This window comes from Dysidea avara, chromosome 9 (genome assembly GCF_963678975.1).
Source record: "Dysidea avara chromosome 9, odDysAvar1.4, whole genome shotgun sequence".
Lineage (NCBI taxonomy): Eukaryota > Metazoa > Porifera > Demospongiae > Dictyoceratida > Dysideidae > Dysidea > Dysidea avara.
Window position 1 is genome coordinate 27,166,507 of NC_089280.1, and position 21,294 is coordinate 27,187,800.

The 21,294-nt window shown below is 38.3% G+C and overlaps 1 protein-coding gene across 1 annotated transcript in view; it reads right to left on the reverse strand.

The window, feature by feature from the left end:
* The window catches only part of LOC136267136 (endophilin-B1-like), a 43,956-nt gene that overhangs the window by 20,753 nt on the left and 1,909 nt on the right, over window positions 1-21,294 (reverse strand). The gene's annotated exons all lie outside the window — the stretch shown is intronic.

Here is a 21,294-nt window from a genome sequence, read left to right on the forward strand (position 1 = left end):
GGATATATATATTCCCCAGTTTATTCATGATAAAAGATCTACATCTCTTACTTCTGCTACAACTTTTGTGACATTCCTTCCACAAGCAAGTTGGAGGGAATTACTGGGTACATTCCATGATCTTTATTGGCAGACATTTTTGTGCACTATACATGCATACAATTGGGTAAGTAGAATTCGAGGAAAACAGGAACAGGATGGGAATGAAAAGTGGGAATGGGAATGGGAATGACTCACAAAAAATGCCTGATAAAGGTCATTATACAGTTTGAACAGGTTGAATTTTACAGCAGAATGTTTCTTTGCATCATTGTTTGGATCCTTTCACTAAAGGATTGAAACACTCTAATAGAACAGTCACCTGCATTAAAATACTCTAATAGAGCAGTCAAAAATGTTTTGGTAACTATCCTACCAGAGACCCACATTGACGGCCTGTGAATTGATGGACTATAGCTGTCATAGATTAGGTATATAGACTACAAGTGACTGCTCTATTAGAGTTTTTTATGGTTTAGTGGAAGAATCCAACAATGCTGCAAAGAAGAATTGTGCTGTAAAATCCAACCTTTATAATGGCATGATGACCTTTATCAGGCATATCTTCCACAGGTTTTTTTCTGTTTCCACTTTCCATTCCCATCCCGTTCCCGTTTTCCTAGGATTCTACTTGTGTACCCCATACAAGCATGCACATGCGCAATTACACTTTAATAGCTAATTATCTCCTTTCATTTTTGCAGCCTTTAGGGGAGTTTGGTTGCAGGATTAATAGTATTTATTTGGTAAACACTCCAATACCCCACCCCACCAGATCTGGCTGCAAGAAAGTAGTACAATAAACTAGCCATAGAAGAACATAGGAGTATGGAGGTAACAAAGGATGCTGTAGTCACTGAAGTAGTGGCCAAGGTTGATATGGAGGTTCCCAGTGATGACATGGAGGCTCTTGAGGATGATATGGAGGTACTCAAAGATGGTATGAAGGTGCCAAAGCGTGGTATGGAGGTTCCCAAGGATGGCATGGAGTTGCCCAAGAATGATATGGAGGTTCCCAAAGAAGATATTGTAATTCCCAAGGATGGTATGGAGATTCCCAATGATAATACGGAGTTGTACAATAATAATATGGAGGTAGCCAAGGATGATATGGAGGTTCCCCAGGATGGTATGGCGGAGTTGTCCAGGGATGATACGGAGGTACCCAAGGATGATATGGAGATGCCCAAGAATGACATGGAAGTGGCCAAGGAAGCTGTGGAGGCTCCCAAGGATGATATGGGGGTGAATATGGAAGTGACAAAGGGTGGTATGGAGATGCCCAAGAATGGTATGGAGGTTCCCAAGGATAGTATGGAGTTGCCCAAGGATGAATTGGAAGTAACCAAGGATGGTATGGATGTGCTCAAGGATGCCATGGAGATTCCCAAGGATGATACGGAGTTTCCCATTGGTGATATCGAGTTGCCCAAGGATGGTACCAAATTACCCAAGGATAATATGGATGTACCCAAGGATAATATGGAGGTACCCAAGGATGATATAGAGGTGCAAAATGACAGCATGGAAGTGCCCAAGGAAGGTATGGAGGCTCCCAAGGATGATGTGGAGGTAAATATGGAAGTAACCAAGGATGGTATGGAGGTGCCCAAGGATGCCATAGAGATTCCCAAGGATGATACGGAGTTTCCCAATGGTGATCATATGGAGTTGCCCAAGGATAATATGGATGTACCCAAGGATAATATGGAGGTACCCAAGGATGATATAGAGGTGCCAAATGACAGCATGGAAGTGCCCAAGGAAGGTATGGAGGCTCCCAAGGATGATATGGAAGTAACCAAGGATGGTATGGAGGTGCCCAAGGATGCCATGGAGATTCCCAAGGATGATACGGAGTTTCCCATTGGTGATAATATGGAGATTCCCAAGGATGGTACCAAACTGCCCAAGGATAATATAGATGTACCCAAGGATGATATAGAGGTGCCAAAAGATGGCATGGAAGTGTCCAAGGAAGGTATGGAGGCTCCCAAGGATGATATGGAGGTAGTTATGGAAGTGACAGAGGGTGGTATGGAGGTGCCCAAGAATGGTATGGAGGTGCCCAAGAATGGTATGGAAGTTCCAATGGATGATATGGAAATAACCAAGGATGGTATGGATGTGACCAAGGATGCCATGGAGATTCCCAAGGATGATACAGAGTTTCCCAATGGTGATATGGAGTTTCCCAAGGATGGTACCAAATTGCCCAAGGATAATATGGATGTACCCAAGGATAATATGGATGTACCCAAGAATGATATAGAGGTGCCAAATGACGGCGAAGTGCCCAAAGATGGTATGGAGGCCCCCAAGGATGATATGGAGGTAGATATGGAAGAGACAAAGGGTGATATGGAGGTGCCCAAGGATGCCATAGAGATTCCCAAGGATGATACGGAGTTTCCCAATGGTGATCATATGGAGTTGCCCAAGGATAATATGGATGTACCCAAGGATAATATGGAGGTACCCAAGGATGATATAGAGGTGCAAAATGACAGCATGGAAGTGTCCAAGGAAGGTATGGAGGCTCCCAAGGATGATGTGGAGGTAAATATGGAAGTAACCAAGGATGGTATGGAGGTGCCCAAGGATGCCATAGAGATTCCCAAGGATGATACGGAGTTTTCCAATGGTGATAATATGGAGATGCCCAAGGATGGTACCAAACTGCCCAAGGATAATATGGGTATACCCAAGGATGATATAGAGGTGCCAAATGACGGCATGGAAGTGCCCAAAGAAGGTATGGAGGCTCCCAAGGGTGATATGGAGGTAGTTATGGAAGTGATAAAGGGTGGTATGGAGGTGCCCAAGAACGGTATGGAGGTTTCCAAGGATAGTATGGAGTTGCCCAAGGATGATATGGAAGTAACCAAGGATGGTATGGATGTGCCCAAGGATGCCATGGAGATTCCCAAGGATGATATGGAATTTCCCAATGATGATATGGAGTTGCCCAAGGATGGTACCAAATTGCCCAAGGATAATATGGAGGTACCTAAAGATGATATAGAGGTGCCAAATGACGGCATGGAAGTGCCCAAAGAAGGTATGGAGGCTCCCAAGGGTGATATGGAGATAGTTATGGAAGTGACAAAGGGTGGTATGGAGGTGCCCAAGGGTGATATGGAGATAGTTATGGAAGTGACAAAGGGTGGTATGGAGGTGCCCAAGAATGGTATGGAGGTTTCCAGGTTTGGTATGGAGTTGCCCAAGGATGATATGGAGGTTCCCAAGGATGGTATGGAGTCGTCCAAGGATTACACAGAGGCACCCAAGGATGGTATGGAGTTGCCTAAGAATGATACAGAAGTAACCAAGGATGATATGGAGGTGCCAAAGGATGGTATGGATGTGCCCAATGGTGATATGGAGTTGTGCAAGGATGGTACAGAACTGCACAAGGATAATATGGAGGTACCCAATGATGACATAGATGCTGCAACTAAGATTGATATGAAAGCAACCAAGGACCATAAAAGGGAGGCCATGGATGACAAAAAAGTAGCCAACAATGGTTTGGAGATGTTCAAAAATGAGACGGAAGTGTTTAAGGATACTCCAGTACATGCAGTTTCTAATAATAAAATCATAATCAGGCAGTTAATAGTAGCACTAGATTCAATTGATATTGACAATCCTTTTCCAGCTAAACTTACAGCTACTAGACTAAGACAAATTGAACAACATCAGGTAATGTGTGAATATTATAGTCAAATCATTTATTATTGTTGTGTATAGAGCACATTCATGAAGAAGGTCTGGACTCCACTGGAAAATTTGAGGTTGGATCAGTTGGAAACTAACAAGGAACTGCTGAAAAACAAAGAAGCTGCAAGCCTGACATCAAGGTATCAAAATTATTATGAGATGGCTAAGCAACAGAAATCAGATCTTGAGAAAATCCAACCAGATATTGAAGACTATGAGAAATCCTACAACTCAGTTTCACAATGGATTAATCACACCAGTAAAATTTTATTGGAGTCCAAGCCATTAACTCATCAGACTATCCAGGAACAACTGGATACTCTCAAGGTACACAGTATGTCATAATACAATATTGATTATGTATTATTGTAGGAATTGGAGGAAGGCTTTAATGAATGCTTAGACGATAAAGAAAAACTCACAGAACAAACCAGACGTATTGCATCATTCAAGGCTACAGTAATACCCGATGATCTGATCGATGCTAATAAAGTGTTGAACAATACTTGGTGCACCATAGAAGAGCAGGTATGTAGTCATGTAAGTTTTAGCTATATTGGCTACAAGTGCAAGGCAATATAAAAAAAAATTGTATTCCTGTATAGTCAAAAAGCTGTACAATAAATGGTACAGCACACAACACATTCATTTTATGCCACAACAGGAATTCCAATAAATGTCCATGCCTTGTAGTGAGTATTCTATAATGTCTGCTTGTTCTCATCATCTTCATGTCATAGAAGTGTTGCGTATAGATACTCTTAGCTTACATATAGATGCCACAAAACTGTTCCGAGCACTTTTGATACTCTATGAATGGATAGCTGAATCTATAGCAGTCAGCTTTACTACAAAATAAAGCACCATGACCATATTCTTTGCATGTGGAACCTTGCTAGAGATGTTTCACAAGCAGCAAGATTTAGGATCCTAATACATCAGTCACCCTAATAAAACAGCCAGGTAAATTGTGGTGATATTTTAATAAACCAGTCATGCTTATCTATCATCAAGCAAGGGATCCATGCACTGAAACAATAGACATGATGGTATAACTTATCATTGCTACTTTGCCGTTAAACAAATTATCCCTCAGGATATTTCTATATAACTACATTATACCACTATGCACTACTTTTTAGTTAATAACTTCAAAATATTCTAATGGTTAGTATGATGTGAATGGTATAATAAGGCAAAACCATTGACTGTTCAGGATTGGAAATGAATTAACACAACATAGAGCAATGCTGACAAGGGAGAGGTTTTATGGAAGACGAAAGGTGACATTGTGCACTGCATCGTGCTAAAAGGCAAAACACATCTTTCATATACAAGTTTTCAATTGAGCAGCTTCAGTCACTTATCCTGTATCATTATCTGGAAGCAACAGTCAGTCTGTCAGCTTAATATCTGTACTGAGCTTTGCAGTGAACTAAAATTTACGTGGTTTTGATTTTAAGTGTATGTGTGCCTACATGTTGCAGTCAAACATTTTCTACCCTATTGTCATTTTAAAGCTGGTCTCTGGTTTTGTGTGACTCTAATCTACATCATTTCTAGATCATGTGGTCCAGTTTAAGCAAGACAAGTCCAAAACTCAATGAAAGACTTGTGAAGGGTTTCATATTTGTATGGAAAATAATCTCTCTGGTTTGAATGACTTTTTTCACAATGTTCTTGTTACCAGATTAGTAAAAGGAGGCAAAAAGCTGAGGTGGCAGCAACTGCGCTTAGACGATTCAGGGATGAAGTACAGGAACTGCAGTCCCGGTTGAAAAGTGCTCAGCAAAAGTTAGACTCAATAAACATCAGTGATGAAAGGTTGCGCAAACTAAAGAAAGATATGAAGGTCAGTGTTCAAATGCCTATATGACTGTAGTGTCATTATGTATAGTATTGTTTAGAGGTCAATTTGTGAAGTTGAAGAGAAGATGAAAGATTCATCATTGGAAGAAGCTAAAGATCAATTTGTTAAGGCGACAATGGTAAATTGTTTCAGTCTCAGACCACGGGGCCCACATGAATTCGAAATAGTATTGTACAATAAAAAAATTTAAAAAACAAAAACATTAGCGCTTCATAATGCATGTGGGCTTCAACACGTCATGACTTCCCACCTTGGTTTCAGACTAGTGTATTAATAATAATATTGTGATCACTGGAATGTTGAAGTATTTTCGCAGGTAATGGCCTCCCCCACACACACATACGTGCACACAAATACTTCCATTGCAAGGATACCCTAATAGAACAGTCAGTCACTCTAATATAACAGTCATTTGTACATTTCTTTCAAAAGCTGTAAGTAGCCATATCTGTTGTATGCTCTAAACTCTATTTAGAAAACATCATTGTCAAAGTTTTTACCCCCCCCCCACACACACACACACACACACACACACATACACACACTCATTAGGCCTGCCCCTGACTAATTCAATGTTGACATCACAAATAAATGCAAGGACAATTTGCATATGTATTCCAGGACCTTACAAACCTTCTCAATAGTAGTGTTGTTCTTCCAGCTAATAAACAAGCCTTAACTATGCTTGGTTACATAATTTATGTCCAAGGCATGCAGGGGTGGAGGAGGCTGCAGGGGTGGAGGAGGCTTTTTTTGGTTACATACAGAGATATAGCCCAAGCTTCTTGTGATACCAGCTAGGGCAACACTATATTTGGCTAAAAAGAGTGAGGGAGTACATTAGTTTGCAAAGATCACTAGCATGTAGAGCATGCCAACCTGGGGGGAGTGGTTGGGGCCCAGGAATTTTTTGATCATGCTCTGGAATTGGAATACTATTAATGTTGTTTAAGTGTTGTATTATTTCGATTCGTTTACATATATATATCTAGTTAACCCTGGGACATGCTTCCCAGGAAATTTTGAAAATTAAACCCTCTATAACTTGAACCTGTGAGTGGCTTTAGCAGTTTGCTGTGCAGTGGGATTGTATAAGTAGCTAAACATTTTTATAGTTAGCTATTAGATGTTATATAGAAATATGTGATCAGCACAATTATTGTGTCCAGTGACAGCTTGAAGTAGTTTTAGGGGGATACGTTCTTCCGTATACAGTTTGACAGGGGTTGCAGCCCCCTTCTCCGCTGCTCCTAAAAGCATAAATAACCACCATTGACCCAATCCTTTCAGTTGAAACTTGATAAAAGCATGCAGTTTTAAACGTTGGTGATATCATTTTCTAGGAATATGAACAAATTCTGAATCAGTACAGACTAAAACCAGCCACACTAGAGGATAACTCCACTGACAACTCATGTGTTAGTAAGAGACACTCAGAAGAACAGAGAGACATATGTATAGTTGTGCAAGAGACAGAGCGCCTTAAGCAACAATGCAATGAGTTGCATGGTGCTTTAAAGAAAAAATGGTGAGGTTTATAGTTGCATATTGGTATTACACTTGTATTTAATGGTTATTTCTTTATTCATTGTTGAGGGACCATTGTAGCCTGGTCTACATAAGAAATGTAGACTGGGCTACATCTGGGAAACAGTATATTATAGACATTATGGCTGAAATCGATTGTTGGGATTGATTAATACTCACATGATCAGTATGCACAACTTGGATTTTGCCATGAAAAGTGGCCTGAGAGTTGAGGGCATACAGCCTGAATGCCCCATGTTACAACTATTACATATCACACATGTATGGTATGTACAATACTTGTATGGTACAAAATGAAACTTTTACTGTCGCTTTATCCCAATGGGTGCTCCACTATTATGTACAATGTACAATACATGCATCTTACCTCTGTCCTCCTTTGTGTCCCATTTCTTTTCACTGGCAGCACGAGGTGTTGATTTGTGCTAGCTCACCATGGCTTCATGTTGCCTATGTCTCATGTAAGAAAACTGCTCATCATTGTGCACTATGCCTCCAACAGTCAAATTATTATTACTATAGAATAGTACCACATACATTGCTCTCTGTGTGTAGGACTGTGTAATGAGCTGACCATAGTTGAAAACTACATGGAACAGCTAAATTGCTTATTAGTAATTAGTGTAGGGGCATGCATTAGTCACACAATTATACCCTCATACGTCTGGTGCCATCCTTTCCTTTGATGCGATGTTATAGAAGTTCAGTAGTTTACACTTGCATGTTAACATTTTTGTAATTTATTATAAAAGGAATTGTAAAAATAATAGGAATTTTACAAGTTAAGTGCTAGGGATCATTACAATGAAAATTGCATAAACAAGGAGGGGTCATCATCTGAACCACAATTTAATTCGTATTGCTGTAATTATCATTATTGCACTTCACCTGATAACCCCCTTGTTTTTGATACTTTTTGTTGTAATGATTGCTCTATACACATACTAGCTTGTAAGATTCCTAAATTTCTCTTGCACTTGTACTAGTTATATATGTGACCCGGCCTGCAAAAAGGGGTCTTATAGCCTTTTCAGTTGCATGTACTTGGCAACCTGTAACTTGACTTGTGAATGTGGTATCACTCTGAAATTGGGTCCCCTTATACCCTAACATAGCACTATGGCTTGGTGTAATATGAAGGTGATAGGATGAAAACATGAGGAGTTATGATTAGTCAAACTTGACAATTTGGAAAGGCTATAAGACCCCTTTTCACAGACAGGGTTACATATAGAGTTTACACTGAGTCAACTTAGCACATTGTTGTTAATCTAGCTATTTGTGAACATTCATAATTAGAATCTCTACCATATAGCTACACTGTAGCTGGAACATTTGGCAGGATGAAAGTTTGGTGAGTAAGTGGTGTTTCACCAAACTAAAATCCACCAAATCATTTGTCCAATACATATTTGTATAAGCTCTGCTAACAAATTCACCAAACTTTCCTCCCACCAAACTTTCCGGCTATGGTAACAATTGTATACAATAAATTGTAAACCATAGTAACACCATATATGTGTGTAATCAACTGTATTGCATCTAATAGTGATCAGATGAAGAAGATATACAAAGCTGGGTGAGTGTACCATCATCATGTGATGTCAGATTATGTCACCAAACAGGTGGTACCATGGTCCCATTTCTGATGAAGATGCTAAAGTTGTTTTACACAAGAGAGGTAGAAATGGAAGCTTCCTAGTGAAGAGAGCATCTTCCGATGGTTTTTCCTTGATTGTGAGGTTAGGTGAAGTTTTTGTCATTACAATGTACTAGGATAATGTACACAGCAAGCATGAGTATGCCAGAGCAACTTCACTTAAGTTTAGTGTGTGAATTTCAAAATCTACAAAATAAAATTACTTTATTCAGAGGAAGGAACACATGTGGTTTTCTGCAGTGGTGTATCTAGCTTGGTTTCTGTGGTTACGACAGAAACCTTTTTCAGTGGATTTATTGTTGATAATTTATCAAAGCTATGTATTTCAGTAGCACGCATACAATTGCAAACTAACATCCATTATGGCCCACCTTCCATTGCATTGAAAACGATTGAGATACTTTCTAATAGAGCAACTATAGTAGTATATATCTTATTGGGGCAAGTCTGAGTGAGCTCCAGTTAAACCTTACAGCCATTTGTACTTGTACTGCATTCCATTGGTATGGAATAAGGTGCATGACACACAACATATGACATAAGATGTACAGCGTATGGTATACGGCATGTGGCACTTCAATCTAAGCACTAGTAAGTAGTTAGTACATATACCAGTTACTCTGTGGTTACCCACTAACTTTAAGAGTTTGTAGTACCAGCACAGAAGTGGTGGTATAATGGATACTGCACTGGACTGAAGTTGGTGGTTGTGATTTTGATTCCAGCTAAGAGCAATAATTCTTTTGTCATGGCTGTGTTTTTGTAATAAATGCAACCTTGTAGTACCCAGTCCATCAAGTGGTCAATTAGTTAATTACATTCTGTGAATGCTATCCCACTAGTGACCTGTAAGAAGGTTTAAAGCTATAATTGTGGCTGTTCGGTAATTATGACTCCTGCATAATGGATTTGCTGATGTACAATGGTCAGCTACCTGTCTATATAGGCTTGCATATTTATCTCTCCACACAGTGTGAGTAAATTCTATGCCATAAATATGTCTAGTTGCTTGTGTCTAACATACATTATTCCATATAAACCATATGTAATTACCTATTGTGCTCACTAAGGCTCATCCCCTCAACATTAAGCATCTGCCTTTAAAATTTTCTGACATTTTATCATGCATCCAAAATTGTATACTGGAGTAATTTTATTTATTTATTTATTAATGCTTTATAGTACACACATACAAGCATGAGCTTAGGTACACACACAGATACAAGAATTGACAATACACATGGTGTACTAAAGGTCTGTAGGCTTGTGCCTACAGCCAAAAGTAGTAACTATAAAATAATAATAAAAGATCACATGATAAATTGTCTAAAACAGTGTGTAGTTAATCGAGAAATGATCAGTAACACACCGACTACAGGGACAGTGGTAATGCAGTGTATGGGGATTGAGGGGGTCAAAGTTATGAATGAAATGATTCCAGAAGTGGGACTTGACTCTGTTCCTGATAGTGTCAATAGACAGATTAATGTCAATTAATGGAAGCGCATTCCATAAGCGACAGATCCTTACAAAGTAAAAGTGTCGTTGCTTGTTAGTGGTGGAGGGATTGTGATGTAATTTGAAGCCTCCTGATCTGGCACTGGTAGAGAAGGAAATGAAATGGTAAATATTGAAACTACTGGTTGGATTTTTGATAGATTTGATGAAAAACATGATGTCTGAAAGTTCAAAGGTGTACATTAATGGGAGAAGCTCTAGTTTGAGAAGTCTAGTTTTATAGTCGGAAATGTAATCGTTCAAAATATACTTTGTGGCTCGTCTCTGAAGATGTTCTAGGTTACTGATGTCTTTCACTAAATATGGACACCAGATAGGGGAGCAGTACATGAGCTGAGACCTGATTAGAGATACGTATAGCTTAACTTTAGTCAGTGGTGGTATAGATGAACTGAAGGTTCTTCGTACAAGACCCAATGTCTTATAAGCTTTACTCAAAATAATGTCATGATGAGTTTTCCATTCAAGATTATCACTTAATGTAACTCCGAGATCTTTATGTGATTGTTTAGTAATGATTATGTTACCACTAATAGTATATGATGTAGGAAACTTCTGGTTAAAAGATAAATGGCAGCTTTTAGATGAGTTAAAATGTAAATTAGAGGATGTACTCCAGCTAAAAAGGTTGTCAACGTCACGTTGTAACAGTTGTTCGCCAGGAGGTGTCTTAATGTGCCTGAAACATTTGGTGTCATCTGCAAAGAGTAAAGCCTCACTGTCAGTGATAGAATTAGGTAGATCATTCATAAACATGATAAAAAGAAGTGGACCGAGAATACTGCTCTGGGGTACCCCAGATTCAACAGATAAAAGATCAGAATGACAGTTATTAATAGAAACAAACTGGAATCTGGTACTAAGGTAGGCTTGAAGCCAAAGCTACAAGCTACCTGAAATGTTAAAGTTATGAAGTTTGGACAATAGATAAGAATGGGAAACCGAATCAAAAGCCTTACTGATATCTAAGTAGATGGCATCAAATTGGTCACGAGAAGAAAATGCATTGTTTAGAAATAGAAGTAGCTGTTGAGTAGTAGACCGATTGCGCGTAAATCCAAACTGAGCAGGGTTGATGTAGGCCGAAATGTGATCAACCATTTTGTTGTAGATGATACGTTCTAGAACTTTAGATGTATTACTGAGCAGAGAAATTGGACGATAATTTTTCACTGAGGTGGGACCACCTGATTTAAAAATTGGAACAATCTTATGGACTTTCCAGTCTCTAGGCAAGTATGAAAACTGAAGAGTTAAATTAAATAAATAGCAGAGAGGTTGATAAAGGGCTGTGGCACACCTTTGTAAAACAATTGGTGGTATTCCATCAGGTCCCATGGCTTTGGTGGTATCTAAATTAAGAAGAGCGTTAAGCACTTCACTATCAGATATATTGAACTCAGATAACATATTATGATGATCAATGTCATCAGGGGATACAGGATGGCTTGATGCTTTGGTGAACACAGAATAAAAGTACTTGTTGAAAAGGGAGGCTTTAGCTAAGTCAGAGTTGGCAGAGATGGAGTCATAATAAACAGAACATGGAATACAATTGGAATTTGTTAAACTTCGAATGTACTTATAGATTTTAGAGTTGCTGTAGGAAACGTTAGAGATTAAAGTGGATTCATAGTCAGCCTTAGCATTGCTTATTTCAGCTTGGAGTAGTGTTTCGTTATTTTCAAGTTTGAGTTTATTCTGTTCGGAGGGATGCTTATTGTATTTACGTCTAAGAGTTCGAACACGATTAATATTGTGTCTAATAGAAGAGTTGAACCATTTAGGCTGATTGTAGCGATTGACTCTAACAGTGGGTATAAACTGTTTTATCCCATCCTTGATAAGTTCACTAATGTAGCACCACACATGTTCAATATTGTCAGACTCAAGGCAAGGGGAGAAGTCAGAATTGCTTAAAAAGTAGCAGAGACTGTCGTAATCACCTTTGGTAAAGTCAAATGATGTTGTTGCTTGGTTATGTACATCATGATGGAGAGTTTGCACACCAAAAGTTATTATGTAATGATCTGAGGGAATAGACAGAGGTGGTACAGAATGAACATTTACATTGAATATGTGATCGGGAATGTTTGTTAAAATAAGATCAAGCATGTTTCCAGCAATATGAGTTGGTTCACAGATTAGCTGAGAAAGATTCAAATTAAAAATAATATCACAGAACTTGGCTGAGGCAGGAGAAAGGCCACACAAGGAGTCCCAATTAACATCGCTAAAATTGAAATCACCAAGAAGTAGTAAGTTTTCAGTAGCACTGTTGAGTGACTGTAGATAATTAAAAAATGCTATTAAGTACCCTTCAGGGGAGTTTGGGGGAATATATACTAAGCAGTAGATAATTGGAGAGCTTGATCCAATACTGACTGAAAGCACTTCTAAACAAGGAGGAGAAGGTAAAACTTTATATGATTTGGAATTAAGGACAGCTAGCATGACTCCACCACCACGAGAGCCACGATCTTTGCGAATCAGTGAATAGTTTGAGGGTAGAATTTCATTATCATAAATTTTGCTAGACAGCCAGGTCTCAGTTACTCCTATAACATCAGGGGATCTTGAATAAACATAGTCCTGGAAAATTTTAAACTTATTTACTATACTACGTATGTTGATTAGACAGACATGATCTAGTCACTTGTCACTACTGACTTGGGTGGTGGTGGTTGACTGGGAGGGATCAGAGGTAACTGGATTTGGTGAACTGAGATTGATTAGTGGAGACTGGTCCATCTGTTGAGGATGGGAAGTTGTGTTTTGTGGAGTTGGAATTGTCTGTGTAGAACGTTGGAATTGGGAGTTGATAACTTTCCCATACAGTTGGTTGTTGAGATAAATGCAGCTGCGTTGACTGTTAAGCTTGATTGATTTTCTTGAGTGACCATTCTGGATAATGTGATTGCACTGATATTGTGCTATAGTATGTACATGTTGAGCTGAATCCTCAAAAACATTTAATAACTCATGGATGCAATTACACACAATCTTGAAATTTGGCTCATTTGTAGTACTGCTTGACCCACTAAAAATGTTTCAATTTTTTTCATTCACATGTCTGATATAATAATTATTTACAGCCAATCAAACTTTATTTCCTATAGAGAAGCCATGAAAGTGTAGTGTCCAATGTGGCCTTTTCCCAAACTTTTAATGAAGCCAAACCACATTGTTGACATCTTTGCTGTCACCACTATTCATCTGGTTGGCTGAAATGTTAACTCTCTTGAGAAAAAATCCACTTTTAAATTTTTAGCTGTTTTTCAGGATCCAGCTCAACTTGTACATATATAACTGTTGCATTCTTGTAAGTTCCACCATGTGAGTATCCTCCTCTTAAAGCATGGTAATATTACAAACTATTTTTTTTAGGGTGGATGATGATGATGTTGTACAAATAAACATATGTGGTAAAGAAGGAAGATTTGGCATTGGAGAAAACAAAAGATTCGATCACATTGAAGACCTCATTGCACACTACAGGGAGGACAAGATGGTAGACAACAGCAGTGGAAAGATGATCCGTCTTCATCAGGTACTGTATATGTACAATTTTCAAGGTATGTAATTTTCATGAATCAACAAATTTCCGAATTTTGTGGTTTTATTTTTGTGGATCACCAGTTTTTCACTCAGGCTGTCTTATTTAACATTGGGACAAGTCTATGCTGTAATACCATCATTCATCTCTTGTTTCACTACTTTTTATTGCATAGATCCCTACTTCATTTTTAAATTAACAAATTTTTAAAAAATGTTAGTTTTTTTAGTTTTTTGTTGTAGCACAGCTAGCTACAATGTAACTTGTGACTGCACTATTAGAATACCATACATGACTGTTGTATTAGAGTATATCTTGAGTCAGCCAAGAAGTGTGCAGCTAGCTAGACCAATAAGGGATGAAGTCATCTTGTTTACTGTTAAGTCACTGTTAAGCAAACAGCTAAATTGTTAAGAGGCATGGTCTCCATACTCTATAGCTATTAGTCCACCTAGATATTTAATTGATGGATGTGGTTACAAACCTATCGCGAATGGGATCCCAATCACAAACTTGCAGATATATAGCTAGTATAGTAGTGCCAGGACTGAAGCGCTTCTGAAATCCAGCTCTGAAATAATTCTGTGGCGTATATATTATGTTGCTGAAAGAAAGTGTTAATATGGAAAATTACTGCCTCGATATGGTTTCGTTGGATGAAGAAGAAGACAAGCAGCCTGATTGAAGATAAAAGAAAAGACAAGACGCAGAGGGCCTACACATGTTGGAACCCTAAAAGACACATCCCACTGGTGAGTTTGTTATTGTGGTGTAAAATGGTGGGCATGCACTGCTTCATTTGGCCTCTAGCCTTGTGGCTGTGGTCAGTGATTGAGGCAGTGAGACTAAATTTTGAGTTTTGGTGATTTTTAAAAATTCTATGTCCAGTTTTGTTATATTTAATGCTGTTTTATATATTATATGGACACTAGTACTATTCCGTAAAGGTGATTTTCATTGCATAAAATGTCTCTAGGGTAATTTTTAAAGGCAGGCAGTGTGCGAAATTTTCTGGGCAATCCCTACTTAAACAGTACTACCGTACCGTTTGATATAAAGAACTTTGCGTGGAAGGATCAAAACAAAACAAAGTTCTATATTAACCATACAAGCACAAGTGTTCTATATTGGGCAGTTATAGAACACTTCATATACCCACAGTTCTATATCAGGTAGTTATAGAACTGCCAGGCTTATTTGCAGGCTAATAGCCTGCTTTGAGCAAGTGATCACTTACTCTTGGCCAGTACAACCAAGCCAGTCTAGGGTGATAACCTGTACTGTGCTGGCTGACCATTCAGCCCAACCAATAAGAGGAGAACCACTGGATTTGAATCCTAGGAATATCACGGAAATATGTTTATTACAGTACCACAATTGAAAACTTCTAGTTGTTAAGAAGACAGACTAGACTCACAAAATGACTAATGCAGGTGCAGCACACACAGGCAAAGCACAGGTGCAATGCCTATTCTACCAATGATAACACTACTCCTTGAGTTTCTAATTGTTTCGTGTGTCTTGTGTGTATCTCAAGTTGACAGTTCTCTATACCAGAAAAAGCACTGCCTTCGCTCATGCTGTATGCGAAATATAGCACTAAAAGAGTAGTCTCGAGATGAAATATAGCACGAGGCAAATATATTTGTCTCTCTCCCACTCTTTTTGTGCTATATTTCCCATACAGCACTCATGGCAGTGCTTTATCTATCACATATATATGGTACAAGCATACATTCAGCCATTATAGTACATATCCCTTGTTTTGGTATACAATACACCTTAATCAAAGATGGTAGGAAATTTACAGTGAACCCAGTGTGGTTCCTACGGTATCATGGAGTGCAATGGAAAGATCTATTATGGTATTTTTTGTATGCATTGTATAGTCCTCACATCCACAGTTATATATACGTATGGTGAATCACATAACTGTATATATACTTGTCTCTTTCTGTTGTTGTAGCCGGTATCCACCATAATACCCTATGGGAGAACAAGTGAGTGCACTGTGTATGCCCATTTTGTGTACTTGTAAGTGACATGCTAAATGTAACACAAAGAGGGTATTAACAACATATGAATGAGCTGAGTTCATTTCTCATTCTGAGTTATGTAACATCACTGGGAATACTCATATCCCCCCCCCCCCCCCCCCCCCCCAAAAAAAAAATGTTTGTACCAGCCTCTGGCTTAACTGGCTACATGGATCCACCCTGCTCCTTCAATCACTGCAAAATCTCATTTCTTTTTGCTGACTGGATGGCTATATAAGTTGTGAGTAGGCTTAAGTCTACTACTCTTTTTAGTCACCTATTATTCTCAAAATTATTCCCCCAAAATTTGTAGCATAAATATATTAGTTAGGTTTTTCATATAAGTGACTGCAGTATTAGAATTATGGACTCGAAATTGACTGCTTTATTACAGTATGTGACTGCTCTCTTAGAGTATCAACCATTTTTATGCTTGCACTGTTCCAGTGATTTATCCAAAAGATTTTACATTACTCTGCAAGTAAAACTTATAATAGAATTCATCTGATTATTCTGGAGTATTCTCTAATTCTTTTAACTACCTATTATTCCTGGAATTATTTCGTCAGAATAGATACATGCGTATAGTTGTGAAGATTTAATCATAATTGATGCCATGACTGCTCCATTAGTGTATCTCAATCTCGTATAAACTGGTAAACTGTCAGGTTGTGCTTTACTCTGTCCAGCAGTGTCAGTGTAGCACAACCAATCTGCCTTCATAGTTTAGATAAATTTTAACTGTTTTGTCCCCTTCTGCTGTTACAGTATGTATATATATATCATGGGCAGGCTAAGGAGCTGGTAAAGGAAGGACACACTTAGGTGTGGTCAGGGAGAAAAGACCTGTTAAGTGCATACTCAATGGGATCTTCATTACATCTGAGTGATCTACACAGATCAGTACCAATGTTGATGTTTGAGTAGAAACTGACCAAACTGGCATTGTATGACGATGCTATTAGAGTTATTGACTGCTCTATTAGAGTATATTGATTGTTTATGAAATTCCATTTGTCATTACTTGGTAGGCTGAGAGGGCTGTTGGGTGGATGTCTGTGCCCCCTTCTACATCTGAAGCAAACATACTAATACAGTACATGCTTTTGTACAGTATCATGTATGGATAAGCCTTAAAAGAGTTATACCAGTGTCGGGAGGAGTGTCATTTGTTCCAAAGGGATTTGCAATTGTGTATATAGAATGATGGCACAGTGGTGTAGCCAAGGGTGCATGGGCCTGGGTGGGCACGGTGCACCCAAATTTCCCTAGGAGAGTGGCACCTGCTTGCTATTGCCATTTGAAGAGATAAGTAGTACATTACCTTGGCAGTGCAAATTTTTTGTTGTAAATTAGCAGCTGATATTGAGATACGTTCAATAATTACATCACATGATCTAAGTAATTCAGTAGTTTCTATCTATTGCACAGCATCATGTGATATAAAATTTAGGTGGGGAAGAGAGCAACATGAGGAAACTGGGATCCAGTCTATTTTTTAATACTGAGTTGTGACAAATTCTTTTGTTGGCGGGGTGAAGCCAGGGGTTATTGCATAAAGCGGCCTTGTGGCTTTAGATCTTGGTGATCACAAGAACGTTAGTAGAGTGTGATACAGCTACTGTGCATTATTGTTGCCTCGCGTAGGCTTGTGTTAGACTCCATGCCAGCATAGAACCATAAACAGATTGATACTCTCTAATATGACAGTACCTACATGTTTTTATAATAAAATACTCTAATAGACTGCTACTGTGACTACCTTACTGTATTGAACCTCAGAAAAACCCTACAATCTACATACCATGCTCTCTAGCTAGCTACCAGATGATCCTTGAAACAGGCAGGCTGCAATACCGGTAGCAGCAGGCCAACCTGGGTAGGCCAACCATAGAATAAGGTTGACATTACTAGTACTTTCACAATTCTACAGCATGCATAGCTTGGATTCTACATTAGAAATATCACATAGTCTGTATGTCATTTTTACATCAGCTTAATTTGTGAATGCTCTATTAGAGTATTTTATTATAAAAATATTTAGGTGATGTCGTATTAGAGAGTATCGATCTGGTTATGGTTCTATGCTGGTGTGGAGTCTAACACAAGCCTACGTGAGGCAATAATAATACACAGTAGCTGTATCACACACTACTAACGTTCTCATGATCACCAAGATTTAAGGCCACAAGGCCACTTTATGCAATAACTTTGAAGCTGGTACTGCATGAACGATATATAAAATAGAATGAAAACTAACTTAGTACACCTCCTTGTCTGTACTTGTACACAACTCTTTGTACTCCAGCCTAACTTGTGTAATAATTGTGTGGCTTGATTCAGCCACCAATTGCAATTTTTCACCTCTAACTTACTTAAGAATTTTATTTTCATCTATCACTTTAGATCAGAATTATAGACTAGTGAAATAAGCTGCAGGAATAGCAGCATAGCATATTATTAGCTAACTAGATACATTTACGTACTTTGAAACAGTTTTTAAACCAAATGTATGTAGGGTCCACTAAGGATGGACTCACATTGTATGCTAGTTAGTTGTATGGGGTGAAATGTGTAGGTGAGTGTGCCCATCAATCCCCGAAGGCCTGGCCACGCCACTGATACAGAAGTATGTTAAGCCATAGTGGTTATTACTAAGCTGTTTACACTAGTGAGACAGATTTATCATGAACAGTAGCACAAATTTTCTGTGAATTACAATTCACTTTCTAGCAACAATTTGAGTGGCATTACTTGTAATGATATTTTGCAACAGTTAAATGCTGGTAGTTTGTTATGCTATTGATTTCCATAACAGGAGATGACAAACCAGTACTGACTGATCTCACTATTGCTATGAAACCATATGCAGTCCACTGGGAGGACATTGGATTGAAACTTGGACTAAAGTACTATGAAAATGAAATTATTTCACACGACCATAAAAATGACCTTAATCGTGCAGAAACTTGTTGCCGAGCCATGCTAGTGAAGTGGTTGGAAAATGCTAAGTCACCATCATGGGGTAAGCTTGATGATGTCATTAGTTATCTCAAACAAGATCCTGTTTATCATAAAGGTAAGGAGGCAGTGCATGTATCTAGCTGCATGTACTTATAAGGTATATTGTATGGCAATTTTAAAATAATATTTTATTTCAGAGCCACATGAAGAGTTATCAGGTCAGGTGAGAGAAATGTACCTAAAAGGAAGGTTGAAAGTCGAGGACAACTGGCCTCCAGACCAACCAAAGGATTTCATACCACTAGTTCTAACTCATAAAGAGAAAGGAGTGACCATTACTGAACTGCTAAACCATTTAGAACAGAATGACTCCTCTACGATCTTGCTTGTAGGTCTCTCTGGTGTAGGCAAGTCTATGTTTTTAAAGGAAGTAGCTTACCAATGGGGTGCTAGAAATTTACTAAAAAAGTTTGCACTGGTGATACTAGTTTGTTTACGAAATGTGAATGTGGAAATAAAATCATTAAGTGATCTTATTAAGTGTTTCTGTACTGAAGGAGAGTCTGATGATGACACAGCTACACAAATTACCGTTGCAGCTAGCAAATATTTCAGTGACGATCATAGTAAGTATGTTGCTCTTCTGCTTGATGGGTATGATGAGCTTTGTCCAGAGATGAAAAAAGAAGGGTTAATTGTTGACATATTGAATCGTAAGGTCCTGCGTCACTGCAGCTTGATCATTTCATCTCGTCCACACACTACAGTATCACTCCGCAGATATAATTTAAATCCGCACATCGTTGAAGTATTAGGCTTTACAGTTGACAAACGAGACCAATATATTAAAATAGCACTACAGAATGATGACAAAGTTAAAAAACTTCTTGACTACCTGCAATACCATAGCACTATTAATAGTTTAAGTTTCAATCCCTTCCACTTGGCAGTTCTGGTTTATCTATGCAATGAAGATGATAGTCTACCTACTGATTCTGCTGAATTGTATGAGTTTATTATTTGCTCTAACGTGTCTCGTTATCTTGCCAAGTTGGGTGGTGACCCCGATGACCTGGTATGTTATGCGGAGCTGAATGACCTTCCTGAACCCAGTAAAGTTATTATTCAACAGCTTTCAAAGCTATCACTGAATGCAGTACAAAGAAATAAGTCTACCTTCACCTATGCACATATTAAGGAGATCTGTCCTAAATGTCCTCCAATTACACCTGGTACAACCAACACAGGCTTTGGACTTTTGAAAGCTGAAAAAATTGGTAGATCTATACAAGTCAGTTTTGTACACAATTCCATTCAAGAATATTTAGCTGCTTACTCACTTCACATGCAACCAGATGAGGAGTTATCTTTTCTGAAAGAAAACTTTTGGAATGACACCTTCTCTAACTTGTTTACAATGTACATCGAGATGACAAAAACAATGAGAAAAGAACAACGTTCTTCCTTCATAAATCTCCTTAAAGATAGAGATGTCAAGACCTCTACTAAACTCTTGAAATATCTTCATCTTTTTAGATGTTTTAAGAAAATTGGAGAAAATCAAATGTGCACTACTATTGAGGAAGCATTTAGCAGTCAAGTAAACTTTTGTGCTACAACTCTGTCTCCTAGTGATGTAGAGTCCCTTTCAGTTTTAATCAGTAAATCATCTTGTAGTGAGTGGAAAAAGGTTAACTTCTTTGGGAGCCACATTCAGGACATTGGCATCAAAGTGTTGCATCGCATGTTACACACTGCTACAATTGAAGTTCTTGATTTACAGAAAAATTTTCTAACATCTTTGGTAGACAGTGAAATCAGTGAAATTGTTATCAGATGTGCAGTGAAAGAGTTGTGGATTGGCTTTAATCCTAGTGCTGGGGAAACTGAGGACTTTTGCAAAATGCTGTCTGACCCATCCTCGAAGCTAAACCTGCTAGCGATGAAAAGCAATGAATTATCGTCTACCTCAATCAAACGAATATTTAATAACCTTCAGTTCATGAATAATAAATTATCAAACGCCAAGACAGCAAATGATGATGATAAATTTCAGCTAGACCTTGCCTACAATGACATTGATGATGAAACTTGTGATGTTATCATTTCAACACTGAGAGGTAATAGGTTACTAAAATTGCTAGGACTGTCAATCAGTGCAACCAGTGCTGAAAACTTACTAGCTGCATTTGAAGACAATACCACCTTAGAAATTCTAGCATTACCAAAATATCCGGAGGAGATCCAGCATAGACTTTTACAGCTTGTAGAAACAATTAACAACAAACGAAGCAGCCAAACAAAATTAGTTGTTAAATTCAAAATATTTATCTATTAACAGTGTAGTGTGTAGTCCTTGACTAACTGCTATTTGTAATAG